General features: G+C 46.0%; 1 protein-coding gene across 6 annotated transcripts in view; it reads right to left on the reverse strand.

Annotated features, from left to right (window-relative positions):
* Positions 1-17359, reverse strand: part of LOC138701432 (oocyte zinc finger protein XlCOF22-like) — a 106290-nt gene that overhangs the window by 79751 nt on the left and 9180 nt on the right. The gene's annotated exons all lie outside the window — the stretch shown is intronic.

The following is a 17359-nucleotide window of genomic DNA, read 5'->3' on the forward strand; positions in this document are numbered from 1 at the left end:
GCAGACTCACCCTGGAGAATCAAGTGACAATCCCGGCAGGCTGCGAGATGGTGGTGACCGCAAGACTGGACGGACAACCTAAGAGAAACCTGCTCCACGATTCGCAAACAACTCCGATAGATGGAGTTTATGTGGCCAGATCCCTACTCCCGAATCAGAAAGTGGTACCGGTGAGAGTCCTGAATGTCACCAATCGGGACAAGGAGGTGCATAGTGGAACTGTACTAGGTAACGTCGAGCCGGTGGTGTCTGTGACGTCGCTGGCAGAAAACGAGGAGTGTCACCGACCACGTCCAGATCTAGACCCATCACTGAAAGAGCTGGCTCGAGAATTGCGGGGAATTTAAACAAACGAGAAAGAAGACAAGTCCACGATCTACTGACAGAATTTCAAGACGTATTCAGTCTGTCCGAAAACGACTACGGGAGAACGGAGAAAGTTCAGCACCGCATCGATACCGGAAATGCTCGCCCAATCGGACAACCTCCTCGACGCGTCCTTCTAGCTAAACAGAGGGAGATTGACAGCCAACTAGAGGGCATGAAAGCAAGAGGGGTCATCGAGGAATCCGACAGCCCTTGGTCATCACCTGTGGTGTTGGTGAAGAAGAAGAATGGGGACCTGCGTTTCTGCGTGGACTACAGAAGACTGAATGACGTCACCAAGAAGGACTGCTTTCCCTTCCACGAATGGATGACACCTTGGACACCCTGGCAGGAGCAGAGTGGTTCTCGACGTTGGATCTCAAGTCAGGATACTGGCAGGTGGCGCTACATCCTGAGGACAAGGAGAAAACTGCATTCTCTACAGGCCAGGGACTATGGCAGTTCACCGTTATGCCGTTCGGCCTCTGCAATGCCCCGGCTACATTCCAGAGACTAATGGAGTCCGTAATGAGAGGCCTGAAATACGACACCTGTTTGCTGTACCTTGATGACGTCATCGTGGTGGGCAAGACTTTCGGCGAACAGCTGTTGAACCTGAGGAAAGTGTTCGAGAGACTGCGACAAGCCAGATTGAAGTTGAACCCGAAGAAATGTCATCTATTCCAGAAGAAAGTCAGCTACCTGGGGCACGTAGTAGGGACCAACGGAGTAGCCACGGATCCGGAGAAGCTACAAGCCGTCAGAGGATGGCCGAGACCGAGGGACAAGCAGGAGTTGCGCCGCTTTCTCGGCCTCTGCACTTATTACAGAAGGTTCGTAGCTGGGTACGCCAACATCGCTAACCGTCTAACCCAGCTGACTGAGGAGAAACGACAATTCCAGTGGACGGACGAGGCGAAGTCATCCTTCCAGTCACTGAAAGAGGCGCTCTGCACTGCTCCTGTACTGGGATATCCCATCCCTGGAAGGAAGTTCACGCTCGACACGGACGCTAGCAACGAAGGCATCGACGGAGTACTCTCTCAGGAACAGGACGGGCAAGAGAGTATGATTGCCTACTTCAGCCGAACACTATCCAAAGCTGAGAGAAACTACTGTGTGACGCGTAGAGAACTTCTTGCCATTGTGGAAGACCTGAAGCATTTCCACAAGTATTTGTATGGCCAGGAATTCCATCTGAGGACAGACCATTCTGCACTCACCTGGCTATTGGGCTTCAAGAATCTGGAGGGGCAGACCGCCCGTTGGGTTCAACGACTGCAGGAGTACAACTTCACCTACGAACACCGCCAAGGGAAGAAACATTCCAACGCTGATGCCTTATCAAGACGCCCGTGCCCGGACGGCTGGAAACACTGCCTGAAAGTAGAAGAGCGGGATGGCGCCCATGCAGTCCGAGCAATTGCCGCCCAGCCGAGCCCAGGATGGGATAACGCCGCCATAAGGAGGGAGCAGCTGAAGGACCCAAACATTGGACAGCTACTGCGTGATGTGGAGTCCGGCCAGAGACCAGTATGGGCCGATATCGCCAACCGTAGCACCACTTACAAGAGCTACTGGGCCCCGTGGGAATCCTTCACTGTCAAGGGCGGTATCCTGAAGAGGATTTGGGAGTCGGCCGATGGAAGGACCCGCATAGAACAACTTGTCCTGCCCAGGAGCAAGGTGAAGGAAGTGCTGGAGGAGACTCATGATGGAGTGACTGGAGGCTACCTGGGAGCCAACAAGACGCTGGACAAGTTAAGGCAGAGGTTCTATTGGTTGCATCAGAGAACCGACACGGAACAATGGTGCCGAAGATGCGATACCTGTGCAGCGGATCAAGGACCCGCAGCAGGGGAGCCATGCAGCAGTACAACGTGGGAGCTCCTTTTGAGAGGATTGCCATCGACGTTGCTGGACCGTTCCCGGTCACGGATCGCGGGAACTGCTACCTGCTAGTCGCCATGGATTACTTCACAAAATGGCCAGAAGTGTACGCGATTCCCAACCAAGAGGCTTCGACGGTGGCCGATGCGCTGCTTGACAATTTCATCTGCCGATTCGGGGTGCCCCGGGAATTGCATAGCGATCAGGGGCGCAACTTCGAATCCAACCTGATGGGAGAATTGCTCGAGCGTCTGGGGGTGCATAAAACCAGGACCACTCCCCTCCACCCACAGTCCGACGGCATGGTGGAACGATACGTCAAAACCGTGGAGGAACACCTGCGGAAGGTGGTGTCCAACCATCAGCGAGACTGGGATGCCAGAGTCCCACTGTTCCTCTTGGCCTATAGAGCTTTGGTCCACGATACAACAGGGATGACACCGGCAAACATGGTCTTCGGGAGAGAGCTGCGCCTGCCCTGTGATCTGCTGTTTGGCACGCCACCCAGCGCCGACCAGCCAGCGACTGACTATGTGGCAGAACTCACCGAGAAGTTGAATGGAGTTCACCAACTGGCCAGAGAGCACCTCAAGATGGCCAGCGACAGGATGAAAGTGCGCTACGACAGATTAGCCAACTCTGCAGGATTCCAGGAGGGCGACCTGGTGTGGCTGTATCGACCTACGAGGACCAAAGGGAAATCACCAAAGCTGCAGCGTGCCTGGGATGGACCATATCGTGTGGTGACCCGGATCAACGACGTGGTGTACCGCATCCAGCGACATCCTCGAGGGAAGATGATAGTGGTGCATCTGGACCGATTAGCAGCCTACCCAAGGGACTGCCCGAGACGAGCAGTCCTAAGGAGGGAGCAATGTGACAGCGACGTGAGATTCGAACTCACGACCAGCGTCCCGCAAGAGAGCAGATCGCGCGGAGCACTGAGGGACGGCGCGCGGCGGAGAGAAGAGAGGGGGTGTATTACGTCAACGCGACGAGGGGAGAGTGCGCGCGCAGCTGCTACTTACGGAGTAAAGGGGGACGGACCCTCCCGAATCTTCTAGAGAAGTCCATCCGAAGTGGAAATAGCCAGATAATTCGAGAAGTCGTACTTTCCAGAAACTGTGGTGTGAGTATAAATTACGCGCGCAAGTGAACGCGAGGCAGTTTTTAGTTGATTAGTCAGCCAGTCAGTGAGTAAGCCAGAGCAAGCAAGCCAGTCTTCTGTACTGGAGTTCGGCTCGAGTGTGCGTCCGCAACTGTGTCAGCATCCGAAGGCCTGAGTTCGAGTGCAGTGGACCGCAGTTGGAGGGACCTGAGTTCGAGTGCAGTGGACCGCAGTTGGAGGGACCTGAGTTCGAGTACAGTGGACTGCCTCTGAAGGTCTGTGGTTCGAGATACTGTGAACTCGAGTGACTGAGCTAGAAGAACTGTGAACTGAGAACTGACTGTTCTGTGTTGTAAATAGTGCTTCGTAAATATTAGTTAAGATTAACAGTTCATTGTTGTTCGTAATAGTCCAAGTAAATTGTCATTGTCGTCAGAGGAGTGCACTAACAAACACTGTGTTGAGTGAAAATCCTATTGTTGACGAGAGCGTTTAAGGTGAATTGTAGAAAGGAATTATTGTTGGAAGAATAAAATCCTATTGTTGAGTTGAAATAAAGTCACAATATTTTATAGATTCATTTTTATCTGTGACGAAAATATATGCAGTTTTATTGATAGATTTGATTTCTGAAGAGATGAAAATTCTATGTTTTAAATTTATTAATTTACTCTTGAATGGATTTACTATAAGATCAATCAAAGCAAGATGATTTTCAACTAGGTCAATGAAAGACGTAATACTAATGGTATCTTTTGCAGTAAGTCTATATCATCAGAGAAGGCAATGGGAGGCAAATTGTGCAGATTTTCATATAAAGTAAATCCAAATTCCTTTGCCACTTTATAATGAGTTAGTTTTTTTTTTTTTTGACCTCATCAGTGACTAAATTAAAGAGAGTTGGTGACAGCAGACTTGCTTGAGAAACTGAAATTAGGTTTGTTTTAAGTTGGTGAATGTTATTATGACATAGAATTTCAGAAATAAACAATCTTAAATTGTAAGGTACCGGTATGTCGTAATGTGACTGATTTTTTTATCTAATTGTGACTAATAGAGCCGAATACTTTACTTATATCAAGGAAAGCTATGCAAAGATCATACATATTGTGAGTTTTATTAGTAACAACAATGTAATTTATTCGTCACAACAATAATTCCTTTCTACAATTCACCTTAAACGTTCTCGTCAACAATTGGATCTTCACTCAACACAGTATTCGTTATAGCACTCCACCGACGACAATGACAATTTACTTGGACTATTACGCACAACAATGAACTGTTAATCTTAACTAATATTTACAAAGCACTATTTACAAATCAGAACTACCAGTTCTCAGTTCACAGTTCTTGTATCTCAGTCACTCGAGTTCACGGTATCTCGAACCACAGACCTTCAGAGACAGTTCACTGTACTCGAACTCGGGTCCCTCCAACTGCGGTCAACTGCACTTGAACTCAGGTCCCTCCAACTGCGGTCCACTGCACTCGAACTCAGGCCTTCAATGCTGACGCAGATACGGACGCACACTCGAGTCGAACTCCGGCACACAAGTCTGGCTTCCTTGCCCTGGCTTTCTCACTGACTGAATAACTGAAAACTCTGAAACTTCTGTCGTTCCTTCGCGACCGTAATTTATAACCACAGTGACGTAATCTCGAAGGTTCCACCCGTCCCTAGAGATGGCATTCCAGAGAAATCCAGAGCCCTCTCCTCTCTACCAGCACCAGATGCGCGCGCAAACTCGTCGCGTGACGTAATACTCCCTCTCTCTTCTCTCCACCGCGTGACGTCACTCAGTGTTCCGTGGAGCCTGTGCGATCTGCTTTCATGCGGGACGCTGGTCGTGAGTTCGAATCTCACGTCGCTGTCACATTGCTCCCTCCTTAGGACTGCTCGTCTCGGGCAGTCCCTTGGTAGGCTGCTAATCGGTCCAGATGCACCACCATCATCTTCCCTCGAGGTTGTCGCTGGATGCGGTACACCACGTCGTTGATCCGGGTCACCACGCGGTATGGTCCATCCCAGGCACGCTGCAGCTTTGGTGATTTCCCTTTGGTCCTGGTAGGTCGATACAGCCACACCAGGTCGCCCTCCTGGAATCCTGCAGAGTTGGCTAATCTGTCGTAGCGCACCTTCATCCTGTCGCTGGCCATCTTGAGGTGCTCTCTGGCCAGTTGGTGAATTCCATTCAACTTCTCGGTGAGTTCTGCCACATAGTCAGTCGCTGGCTGGTCGGCGCTGGGTGGCGTGCCAAACAGCAGATCACAGGGCAGGCGCAGCTCTCTCCCGAAGACCATGTTTGCCGGTGTCATCCCTGTTGTATCGTGGACCGAAGCTCTGTAGGCCAAGAGGAACAGTGGGACTCTGCAATCCCAGTCTCGTTGATGGTTGGATACCACCTTCCGCAGATGCTCTTCCAAGGTTTTGATGTAGCGTTCCACCATACCATCGGACTGTGGGTGGAGGGGAGTGGTCCTGGTTTTATGCACCCCCAGACGCTCGAGCAATTCTCCCATCAGGTTGGATTCGAAGTTGCGCCCCTGATCGCTATGCAATTCCCGGGGCACCCCGAATCGGCAGATGAAGTTGTCAAGGAGCGCGTCGGCCACCGTCGAAGCCTCTTGGTTGGGAATCGCGTACACCTCTGGCCATTTTGTGAAGTAATCCATGGCGACTAGCAGGTAGGGGTTCCCGCGATCCGTGACCGGGAACCGTCCAGCAACGTCGATGGCGATCCTCTCAAAAGGAGCTCCCACGTTGTACTGCTGCATGGCTCCCCTGCTGCGGGTCCTTGGTCCGCGACTGGCTGCACAGGTGTCGCATCTTCGGCACCATTGTTCCGTGTCGGTTCTCTGATGCAACCAATAGAACCTCTGCCTTAACTTGTCCAGCGTCCTGTTGGCTCCCAGGTGGCCTCCAGTCACTCCAGCATGAGTCTCCTCCAGCACTTCCTTCACCATGCTCCTGGGCAGGACAAGTTGTTCTATGCGGGTCCTTCCATCGGCCGACTCCCAAATCCTCTTCAGGATACCGTCCTTGACAGTGAAGGATTCCCACTGGGCCCAGTAGCTCTTGTAAGTGGTGCTACGGTTGGCGATATCGGCCCATACTGGTCTCTGGCCGGACTCCACATCACGTAGTAGCTGTCCAATGTTTGGGTCCTCCAGCTGCTCCCTCCTTATGGCGGCGTTATCCCATCCTGGGCTCGGCTTGGCGGCAATTGCTCGGATTGCGTGGGCGCCATCCCGCTCTTCTACTTTCAGGCAGTGTTTGCAGCCATCCGAGCACGGACGTCGTGATAGGGCATCAGCGTTGGAATGTTTCTTCCCTTGTCGGTGTTCAGAGGTGAAGTTGTACTCCTGCAGACGTTGAACCCAACGGGCGGTCTGCCCCTCCAGATTCTTGAAGCCCAATAGCCAGGTGAGTGCAGAATGGTCTGTCCTCAGATGAAACTCCTGGCCATACAAATATTTGTGGAAATGCTTCAGGTCTTCCACAATGGCAAGAAGTTCTCTACGGGTCACGCAGTAGTTTCTCTCAGCCTTGGACAATGTTCGGCTGAAGTAGGCAATCACCCTCTCTTGCCCGTCCTGTTCCTGAGAGAGTACTCCGCCGATGCCTACGTTGCTAGCGTCCGTGTCGAGCGTGAACTTCCTTCCAGGGATGGGATATCCCAGTACAGGAGCAGTGCAGAGCGCCTCTTTCAGCGACTGGAAGGATGACTCCGCCTCGTCTGTCCACTGGAATTGTCGTTTCTTCTCGGTCAGCTGGGTTAGAGGCTTAGCGATGTTGGCGTACCCAGCTACGAACCTTCTGTAATAAGTGCAGAGGCCGAGAAAGCGGCGCAGCTCCTGCTTGTCCCTCGGTCTCGGCCATCCTCTGACGGCTTGTAGCTTCTCCGGGTCCGTGGCCACTCCGTTGGTCCCTACTACGTGTCCCAAGTAGTTGACCTTCTTCTGGAATAGATGACATTTCTTCGGGTTCAACTTCAGTCTGGCTTGTCGCAGTCTCTCGAACACTTTCCTCAGGTTCAACAGCTGTTCGCCGAAAGTCTTGCCCACCACGATGACGTCATCAAGGTACAGCAAACAGGTGTCGTATGTCAGGCCTCTCATTACGGACTCCATTAGTCTCTGGAATGTAGCCGGGGCGTTGCAGAGGCCGAACGGCATAACGGTGAACTGCCATAGTCCCTGGCCTGTAGAGAATGCCGTTTTCTCCTTGTCCTCAGGATGTAGCGCCACCTGCCAGTATCCTGACTTGAGATCCAACGTCGAGAACCACTCTGCTCCTGCCAGGGTGTCCAAGGTGTCATCAATTCGTGGAAGGGAAAGCAGTCCTTCTTGGTGACGTCATTCAGTCTTCTGTAGTCCACGCAGAAACGCAGGTCCCCATTCTTCTTCTTCACCAGCACTACAGGTGATGACCAAGGGCTGTCGGATTCCTCGATGACCCCTCTTGCTTTCATGCCCTCCAGTTGGCTGTCAATCTCCCTCTGTTTAGCTAGAGGGACGCGTCGAGGAGGTTGTCTGATTGGGCGAGCATTTCCGGTGTCAATGCGGTGCTGAACTTTCTCCGTTCTCCCGTAGTCGTTTTCAGACAGACTGAACACGTCCTGAAACTCTGTCAGTAGATCGTGGACTTGTCTTCTTTCTCTTTTGCTTAAATTCGCCGGCAATTCTCGAGCCAGCTCTTTCAGTGATGGGTCTAGATCTGGACGTGGTCGGTGACACTCCTCGTTTTCTGCCAGCGACGTCACAGACACCACCGGCTCGACGTTACCTAGTACAGTTCCACTAGGCACCTCCTTGTCCCGATTGGTGACATTCAGGACCCTCACCGGTACCACCTTCTGATTCGGGAGTAGGGATCTGGCCACATAAACCCCATCTATCGGAGTTGTTTGCGAATCGAGGAGCAGGTTTCTCTTAGGTTGTCCGTCCAGTCTTGCCGTCACCACCATCTCGCAGCCTGCTGGGATTGTCACTTGATTCTCCAAGGTGAGTCTGCCGGCCATGGGTTGGTCTTCGACGTCCCTCAGGAACACTTCATCCTGACCAAAACGGAGGATACGGCGCCGGACGTCCACCGTTGCATCGAAGATCCGCATGGCGTCGAGTCCCAGGATGACGTCTTCAGTGATGTTGGCGACGAACACCCACATCTCCAGTCTCCTCTTTCCCAAGGTCAAGCCCAGGAAAACCTCTTTTTGGATGGGCAGGTTCTCGCCTGAGGCAGTACGTAGCTCATACCGGCGCAGCGGCGTCCTCCCATGTAGTCCACGCACGACTTCCGGTCTGGCGATAGTGAGCGACGCCCCGGTGTCTACCAGTACTCTGCATGGGCGGCCTCTTATCCATCCGTCAGCAATCAGCCCATCGTCGCATCTTCTGTTAACCGTCTTCAAGATCAGCCGAGGGGATGGTGATGACGGCGCCGACGTGCCCCTCATCGCATCGGCCCCTTTTAGTTTTCCTGTTTGTGACCAGATCGGTCACAGTCCCTCCTCAGGTGTCCAGGCTCGCCGCAGGACCAGCAGATGGGCACTCCTCGTCTTCGTCGCTCGGGTGATTTCGGTTGACGTTCCTCGACGTCGGCCGCCGCGACGCTCCTAATCCGGTGCGATGCCGAGACGTTCGCCGTCAACTTGGCTGCCTCCATCCTGAGGGCCGCCGCCAGAGCTGCATTGATGGTGCGATGCTCTGCCAAGAGTAGCTGTTGCTTTATTTCCGGGTCTCGAACTCCGCTGCCGAAGGTGTAGGCCGCCTCTCCAGCGATGAAGTCATTAGGTAGGCCCCTGAGCGCCTTATGGGCCAGTTGTTCCACCGCCATCGCGAATTCTTGCAGGGACTCGCCTGACTGTTGGACCCTCGTTTTTAGTTGGGTCCTAAATGCTGCAGCAAGTTGATGGTCACCATAACGTCCCTCCAAGGCCGCCATTATCTCAGCGGCTGTCCCGTCTTCTGGAACGCTGTGAAGAATCTCCGACGCCTGTCCCTGAAGCGCGGCCAGCAGCTGAGTAGTTTTCTCTGCTGGCGTCCACCCATTGTGCTCTGCGATGGCCTCGAACTGGCGACGGAATATCGCCCAAGACGTCGTACCGTCGAACTTCGGCGTCTTGACGTTGTGATGTCTGGCTGAAGCCGATGGTTCCGCAGGGGCACTATATGGAGTCCTCAACTCTGTGGCCGCTTCTTGCATGGCACGTCGAATCTCCTCGGCAACTATCTGTTTATGTTCTCTAGCCTGGCGATCCACCAACGCGAGAATGTGCTTGTTTTCCTCAGCGTGTTTATCTATCATCTCACTCGTCTTGTCCAGCAACTCGGTCGTCTGCTCTTGACGACGCTCGAGATCACGGATTTTGCCATCGAAATGGTCTACCTCCTGTCTCAATTCGGTTACTGTCTCGTTTATAGTTGTAAAATTCTTGTTTAGGTTGTCAAGATCGGCTTTGAGTTCGTCTTTCACGATGGCGACAATTCCATCTACGTGGGCCGAAACGCTTTCAATTTGCGAAGTGACGTCATCTTTCACTCCGCTTATGTCGCCTTTCACTCCGCTTATGTCGCCTTTTACTTCACTTATGTCACTTTTCATCTCCGTTTTCACTTCACTTATATCGTTCTTGACCTCACTGATGTGCTTGTTCATGTCGTTCATGTCGTCTTTCATTTCTGCTTTTACTGCACTTAATCGTTTTTCAGTTCCCCGATGGCTTGCAGGATCTGCTGTAGGTTCTCCATTGTCGATAATATCCCGGTTCTGACACCAATGTGAGTTTTATTAGTAACAACAATGTAATTTATTCGTCACAACAATAATTCCTTTCTACAATTCACCTTAAACGCTCTCGTCAACAATTGGATCTTCACTCAACACATTATTCGTTATAGCACTCCACCGACGACAATGATAATTTACTTGGACTATTACGCACAACAATGAACTGTTAATCTTAACTAATATTTACAAAGCACTATTTACAAATCAGAACTACCAGTTCTCAGTTCACAGTTCTTCTATCTCAGTCACTCGAGTTCACGGTATCTCGAACCACAGACCTTCAGAGACAGTTCACTGTACTCGAACTCGGGTCCCTCCAACTGCGGTCAACTGCACTCGAACTCAGGTCCCTCCAACTGCGGTCCACTGCACTCGAACTCAGGCCTTCGGATGCTGACGCAGATACGGACGCACACTCGAGTCGAACTCCGGCACACAAGTCTGGCTTCCTTGCTCTGGCTTTCTCACTGACTGAATAACTGAAAACTCTGAAACTGCTGTCGTTCCTTCGCGACCGTAATTTATAACCACAGTGACGTAATCTCGAAGGTTCCACCCGTCCCTAGAGATGGCATTCCAGAGAAATCCAGAGCCCTCTCCTCTCTACGAGCACCAGATGCGCGCGCAAACTCGTCGCGTGACGTAATACTCCCTCTCTCTTCTCTCCACCGCGTGACGTCACTCAGTGTTCCGTGGAGCCTGTGCGATCTGCTTTCATGCGGGACGCTGGTCGTGAGTTCGAATCTCACGTCGCTGTCACAATATAATCTTGATTTTTACTCATATCTTTGGTTTGGAAACTAGTACGGAATGATTATGCAGTTCTTAAATAAAATGGACGGTTTTCTTGCAAATTAAACACCATACAAAGATTAGCATGTATCATTATTTGGTGTCATTAGGAAGTCTGGCAACCCTACTAAGTGATTAAGAAATAGAATACAGCTATTCACATTGTGTGTGTATGTATTCATAGGTGAGCTCGCCATGCACGATTGCCAAAATACGCAGACTTTCAGCCTAATTAAACATGCATTTAATTACAAAACGAGTAATAGGTTTCCTATTTGTTTTAATGTGCACTGTTGTCCTCTTGAAACTGCACAGTTATATCACTTCCACCCTGTATAGTAAGGCACTCAAGAAAACTTATGCAGGAAAAAGGGATACTTTCACCTCCAAACATAAGAAGAGGAAAGAAGGTAGCAGATGAAACAGTGAAAATGGTAATTTAGAGTTCTTCAGAATATTGCCAGGTATGAAGGACTAAGTTAGCTATCGCCTGTCTTCTTTGGAACAAGAGTTGGGAAGACCATACCTTACTGCCAAGTATAACATCCCTCTCTTCAATTGGTCAGTGAAAGGTTTATTTTTTGGTGCTCGGAGTTCTTTACCAAAATTTACACATAATTTTTTAAAACAATTATCAATACCATCTTTTGAAATTCAAAAAATCATCTCACAAAATCTTAAAGATTCCCTGCAGATTATACAATTTCATTTATACCACTCGGAAGGTCTTAATTAAGGATAGTATGCTAATTTTAAATAAAATCTTTTATTTATAAGTAGGCTATAATTTCAAGGTCATCTTCTTCTATAATTGATAATCAATGGTGCTTAATTATTACATTTTATTTTTGTAACAATATTAATATTTAATTAATTATATTTATTTGCTATTAATTTCCGGATCCTCGTGGTCATCCTTAATTAAGGCCGGACGATTTATTTCTCTCAAAAAACTTTTCATGAACAGAAATGCCTCACACTTTGTAATCTATAAAAATTATACACATCTTCTAAAGCAAGATATACCCATCCATAACAGTTGGTGTTTCAAAATTTTACCAATTAAGACTAAACACTGCAGGATCACCAGGAACACAGTGTATGTGTATTGTACATAAACATGTCCAGCTCCTATCGGCCAGTATAAGTAAAACTAGAAGAGAGCTATAAAGATCTTATTAAAATGGTTGTTTGCAACATGAACAACAGGATGTTTAGAATTATGTGACAAATGTCCTAACAGTGTTGAAAAAGTTTCTATTCAGACAATTTCAAGAATATAATCCTTATGAATTACTTGAATTTAGTCAGTGGGTATCTAATGATAGGACAGATTTAGTAACCCAAAGTTTGCAAATTTCAGAATTCATTGACTTTATAATTAACAAAATTGAAAGCTAGCAACAGTAACAAATATAAATGACACTCGGGAGGAAATTAAACGCAGAATAAATGTGGGAAATGCGTGTTATTATTCGGTTGAGAAGCTTTTATCATCTAGTCTGCTGTCAAAAAATCTGAAAGTTAGAATTAATAAAACAGTTATATTACCGGTTGTTCTGTATGGTTGTGAAACTTGGACTCTCACTCTGAGAGAGGAACATAGGTTAAGGGTGTTTGAGAATAAGGTGCTTAGGAAAATATTTGGGGCTAAGACGGATGAAGTTACAGGAGAAAGGAGAAAGTTACACAACGCACAATTGCACGCATTGTATTCTTCACCTGACATAATTAGAACATTAAATCCAGACGTTTGAGATGGGCAGGGCATGTAGCACGTATGGACGAATCCAGAAATGCATATAGAGTGTTAGCTGGGAGACCGGAGGGAAAAAGACCTTTGGGGAGGCCGAGACGTAGATGGGAGGATAATATTAAAATGGATTTGAGGGAGGTGGGATATGACGATAGAGACTGGATTAATCTTGCACAGGATAGGGGCCCATGGCGGGCTTATGTGAGGGCGGCAATGAACCTTCGGGTTCCTTAAAAGCCATTTGCAAGTAAGTAAGTAAGTAAAATTGAAAGCTTGTACCACATGCATAATATATTTCAAAATCACAATCTAAATATTTGCAGAAGAGAAAAGAAAAGTTGGACGATAAAAGTGCTCTCATCCTTATGGACTTCGGTGAAAATTATTCATTATTGTGATTCAAGATGTAGCTCATAGTTATCACTGGAATAATGGTTATTGGTTATTTATTACGAAAATAAGAGTGAGGATCACCTTGTGTCAAAAAGCATGTGCATCACATCAGGTGATGTAAACCATGACTTATGTATGATATATAAGACAACAAATTATGTTATCTTTTGAGAACAAACTTCTGCCAAATTTAACAAACAACGAATATTTACTGATGGTTGTGATGTACAGTGCAAGAATGCAAGAATTTCTTAAACCTGTATTATCATAGCCCAGACTTCTATAATTTCACAGGAAAATGGTCATTTTTGCCAGTTGTCATGTTAAGTCATCATGTGATGGTATTAGTGGAACTTCAAAATTGCTTGCTTACTTACTTACAAATGGCTTTTAAGGCATATGCAGATTCATTGCCGCCCTCACATAAGCCCGCCATCGATCCCTATCCTGTGCAAGATTAATCCACTCTCTATCATATCCCACCACCCTCAAATCCATTTTAATGTTATCCTCCCACCTGCGTCTCGGTCTCCCCAAAGGTCTTTTCCTCTCTGGTCTCCCAACTAACACTCCATATGCATTTCTGGATTCGCCCATATGCGCTACATGCTCTGCCCATCTCAAATGTCTGGATTTGATGTTCTTAATTATGTCAGGTGAAAAATACAATGCGTGCAGTTCAGCGTTGTGTAACTTTCTCCATTCTTCTTTAACTTCATCCCTCTTAGCCCCAAATATTTTTCTAAGAACCTCATTCTCAAACACCCTTAATCTTTGTTCCTCTCTCAAAGTGAGAGTCCAAGTGTCACAACCATACAGAACAACTGGTAATATAACTGTTTTATAAATTGTAACTTTCAGATTTTTTGACAGCAGACTTGATGACAAAAGCTTCTCAACCAAATAATAGCACGCATTTCCTATATTTATTCTGGGTTTAATTTCCTCCTGAGTGTCATTTATATTTGTTACTGTTGCTCCAAGATATTTGAATTTTTCCACCTCTTCGAAGGATAAATCTCCAATTTGTATGTTTCCATTTCGTACAATATTCTGGTCACGAGATATAATCATATACTTTGTCTTTTCGGGATTTACTTTCAAAACTATCGCTTTACTTGCTGCAAGTAAAATTTCTGTGTTTTCCCTAATCGCTTGTGGATTTTCTCCTAACATATTCACGTCATCCGCATAGACAAGAAGCTGATACAAAAGCTAATTTGCAGAGGCCCATTAAAGCTCAGATAACTTCAGCCCTAGCCATCTCTAACTTCAACAGGGAAAGAGTTAAAGAAATTGAAGTTGCCTCTACCAAAAAATGACATGGTGGACTTAAGAGTTCAACTGAATGAACGATTTCAGCAAGTTATTATAATTCCTGGTGTCGCAATCTATATCAATCTGTGCCCTCATCAATAAATGAAGCAGATGTGAAAAGGTTAAATACTGATGAACATTACAACATCATCTCACAATATGATTTAAAAGACACGTGCAGATTCCTACCTGCCTTTGTATATGATTTACATTGGTACATAGGATTTGTAAAAGCAGTAAATACTGTTGAAAGGGACACAACTGTTAGGTTTATGCAGAAATTACATCACAACCAAAAGTAACTACCAAATATTTTCACTTGGTAAAAAAGAAAGAGAATTCATTATCCAATACAATGACCAACACCTCCCTAGGACTTATGAATCCAAATATCTTGGAGTTATTTTCGACAGTAAGTTAACATGGAACAACCATTTGAAATATTTTTCTGAAAAAGCTCGTAAAAGATTCTCCCTTCTGAAAAGATTAGCAGGAAAGAAATGGGGTTGCTCTAGAAATACTTTGAACACTACATACACAATGTTTATACAGCCAGTGCTGACGTACTGCGGAGATATTTCAATTACTTCACCTTTCATAAACGAAATAGAACATGTTCAAAACCAAGCTCTCAGGCTCATCATTGGTGGAATCGAAACAACTCCAATAGATTCTATGAGATTCCTCACTAATATTAACAGCATCAAAATGATAATAGAAGAAAAAGCACTGATTCAATATGAAAAACTTATCAGATTACCAGGACACAATTGGCATTCATACAGTCCTCTCTGTAGATTAAAAACTCAAAAAAGTTTCATATCCATGGTTCAAGAATTAAAACAGAAAATCAACGTCCCGAATATAAAGGAAGACTTACAAATTAAACCAAACCCTTTAACACTATTAAATATAGAGTATAATCCAAATTTAACAGAAGAAATACTGAAATCAGAAGTAAACACTGAAATAATGAAACAATTGTCTTTAGAGACAATTAATATTAGGTACCCTCCACAAAATTGGCTTCATTTATACACCGATGGATCCTTGATCTCCAGGGAACATGGTGCAGGTGCAGGTGTTACGTGCTGTCTCTTCTCACTTTATAGATCTCTTGGATATGGAACAACAAGTTTTGATGAGAAATCACTGCAATAAGTGAAAGTCTCAGGAATCTTCTATGCCACATCGATAAATTTAAAAATGCAGTTATACTGTCAGACTCCAAAGCAGCTATTCTATGAATAGTCTCTATACACACACCTTCATCTCAAATAGCAGAAATAAATAAAATGCTCTCTCAACTAACAACACTCAATAAAAGAATTGTATTCCAATGGATACCATCCCATTGTGGAATCCTGGGAAATGAGAATGCAGATGCTTTAGCAAAGAAGGGCAGCACTGCTACTTACAGACCTGTTACTAAATCTACGTATTCCTCTGTGAAAAGATTGATTAAATCTACATACTTAGACTTCAACAAACAAAATTTGATAACACAATCTCAAGGGAAAAAATGGAACTCTCTGCATCATAATCCACAGTTGATTCCCGATTTACCACGCAAATCGTCTGTAGCTGCATTTAGATTGGCAACAGGCCATGACTGTTTGGCCAAGCATCTGCATAGAATTGGAATATATCAGTCTCCTAACTGTCCATTGTGCAACTCAAATCAAGAAATGGATTCAGAACATCTCAAAATCTGTGCGTCAGTGGCTAACCATGACAATATCTTTGAAAAATATTGGAGTGCAAGAGGTCAAATGACTTTATTGTTAAATGCCTGGCATTAGAAAACAACAACAATCACAACCAAATAAATAACTTAAATTACCTCAACAAAATAAACCAGATATAGAAAATATAAATAAAAAACATAACAACATTAATGACTGAATTATACTAAATACTGTAATAATTTCATTTTTGCCAATTACTGAGACACTCTTTTTTCATGCTGTTCCATTGCAACAACTACCAATCAAGTCATATTAGGATTTTAGATATTTACCTTGAATTTAACGACACAAAACATGACTAAATTCCATTGATAATAACCAGGGCTCGGATAGTTATGTACTAAAAATCAGTAAAATATATATATTAACGCGCGCGCGCACGCACGCACGCACGCACGCGCACACACACACACACACACACACATAAGTGAAAAACTTGAAATATGTAATAAAATCATTAAAATACAAAGAAATATGTAACATTAGAATTTCCCTACATTTTCTTGAAATACAGTAAAATCCCTCGTATTTAGCACCCAAATAATCGGCAATACCAAAACAACGGCATTTTTAGCTAGACCAAACAATTGAAAGGTCATTCATGCGAAAGGGAAAAGTTAGACGAATATATGAGTGGTTTTCGTGGATCTCACATGCCACATATTGTGTTTATTCCTCATATTGTTCATGTGTAAAAACATAAACAAAAAAACCCCTTATGTCCCTGGAGTAGCTCAGGTAGCATCGGTACGCTGTCACTTGGGCCTTGCAAACAATGCACAGAGACAATATCTTCAAATTTACCACTTGACCTCGCCCATTTTGAAGGAGTATTGGATAAGTCTAAATAGGAAAGTCGTGAAATTCTCTGTTCCTATAGCCTGCAAAAGTTTCATTCAACTGATTTTTTAAGTTGGTTATTTAACGATGCTGTATCAACTATTAGGTTCCTTAGCGTTGAATGAATGTTATGTTTTATTTAACGACACTCGCAACTGCAGAGGTTATATCAGCGTCGCCGGATGTGCCGGAATTTTGTCCTGCAGGAGTTCTTTTACATGCCAGTAAATCTACTGACATGAGACTGTCGCATTTAAGCACACTTAAATGCCATCGACCTGGCACGGGATCGAACCCGCGACCTTGGGCATAGAAGGCCAGCGCTATACCAACTCGCCAACCAGGTCGACCCTTAG

Source organism: Periplaneta americana, chromosome 6 (genome assembly GCF_040183065.1).
Source record: "Periplaneta americana isolate PAMFEO1 chromosome 6, P.americana_PAMFEO1_priV1, whole genome shotgun sequence".
Classification (NCBI taxonomy): Eukaryota; Metazoa; Arthropoda; class Insecta; order Blattodea; family Blattidae; genus Periplaneta; species Periplaneta americana.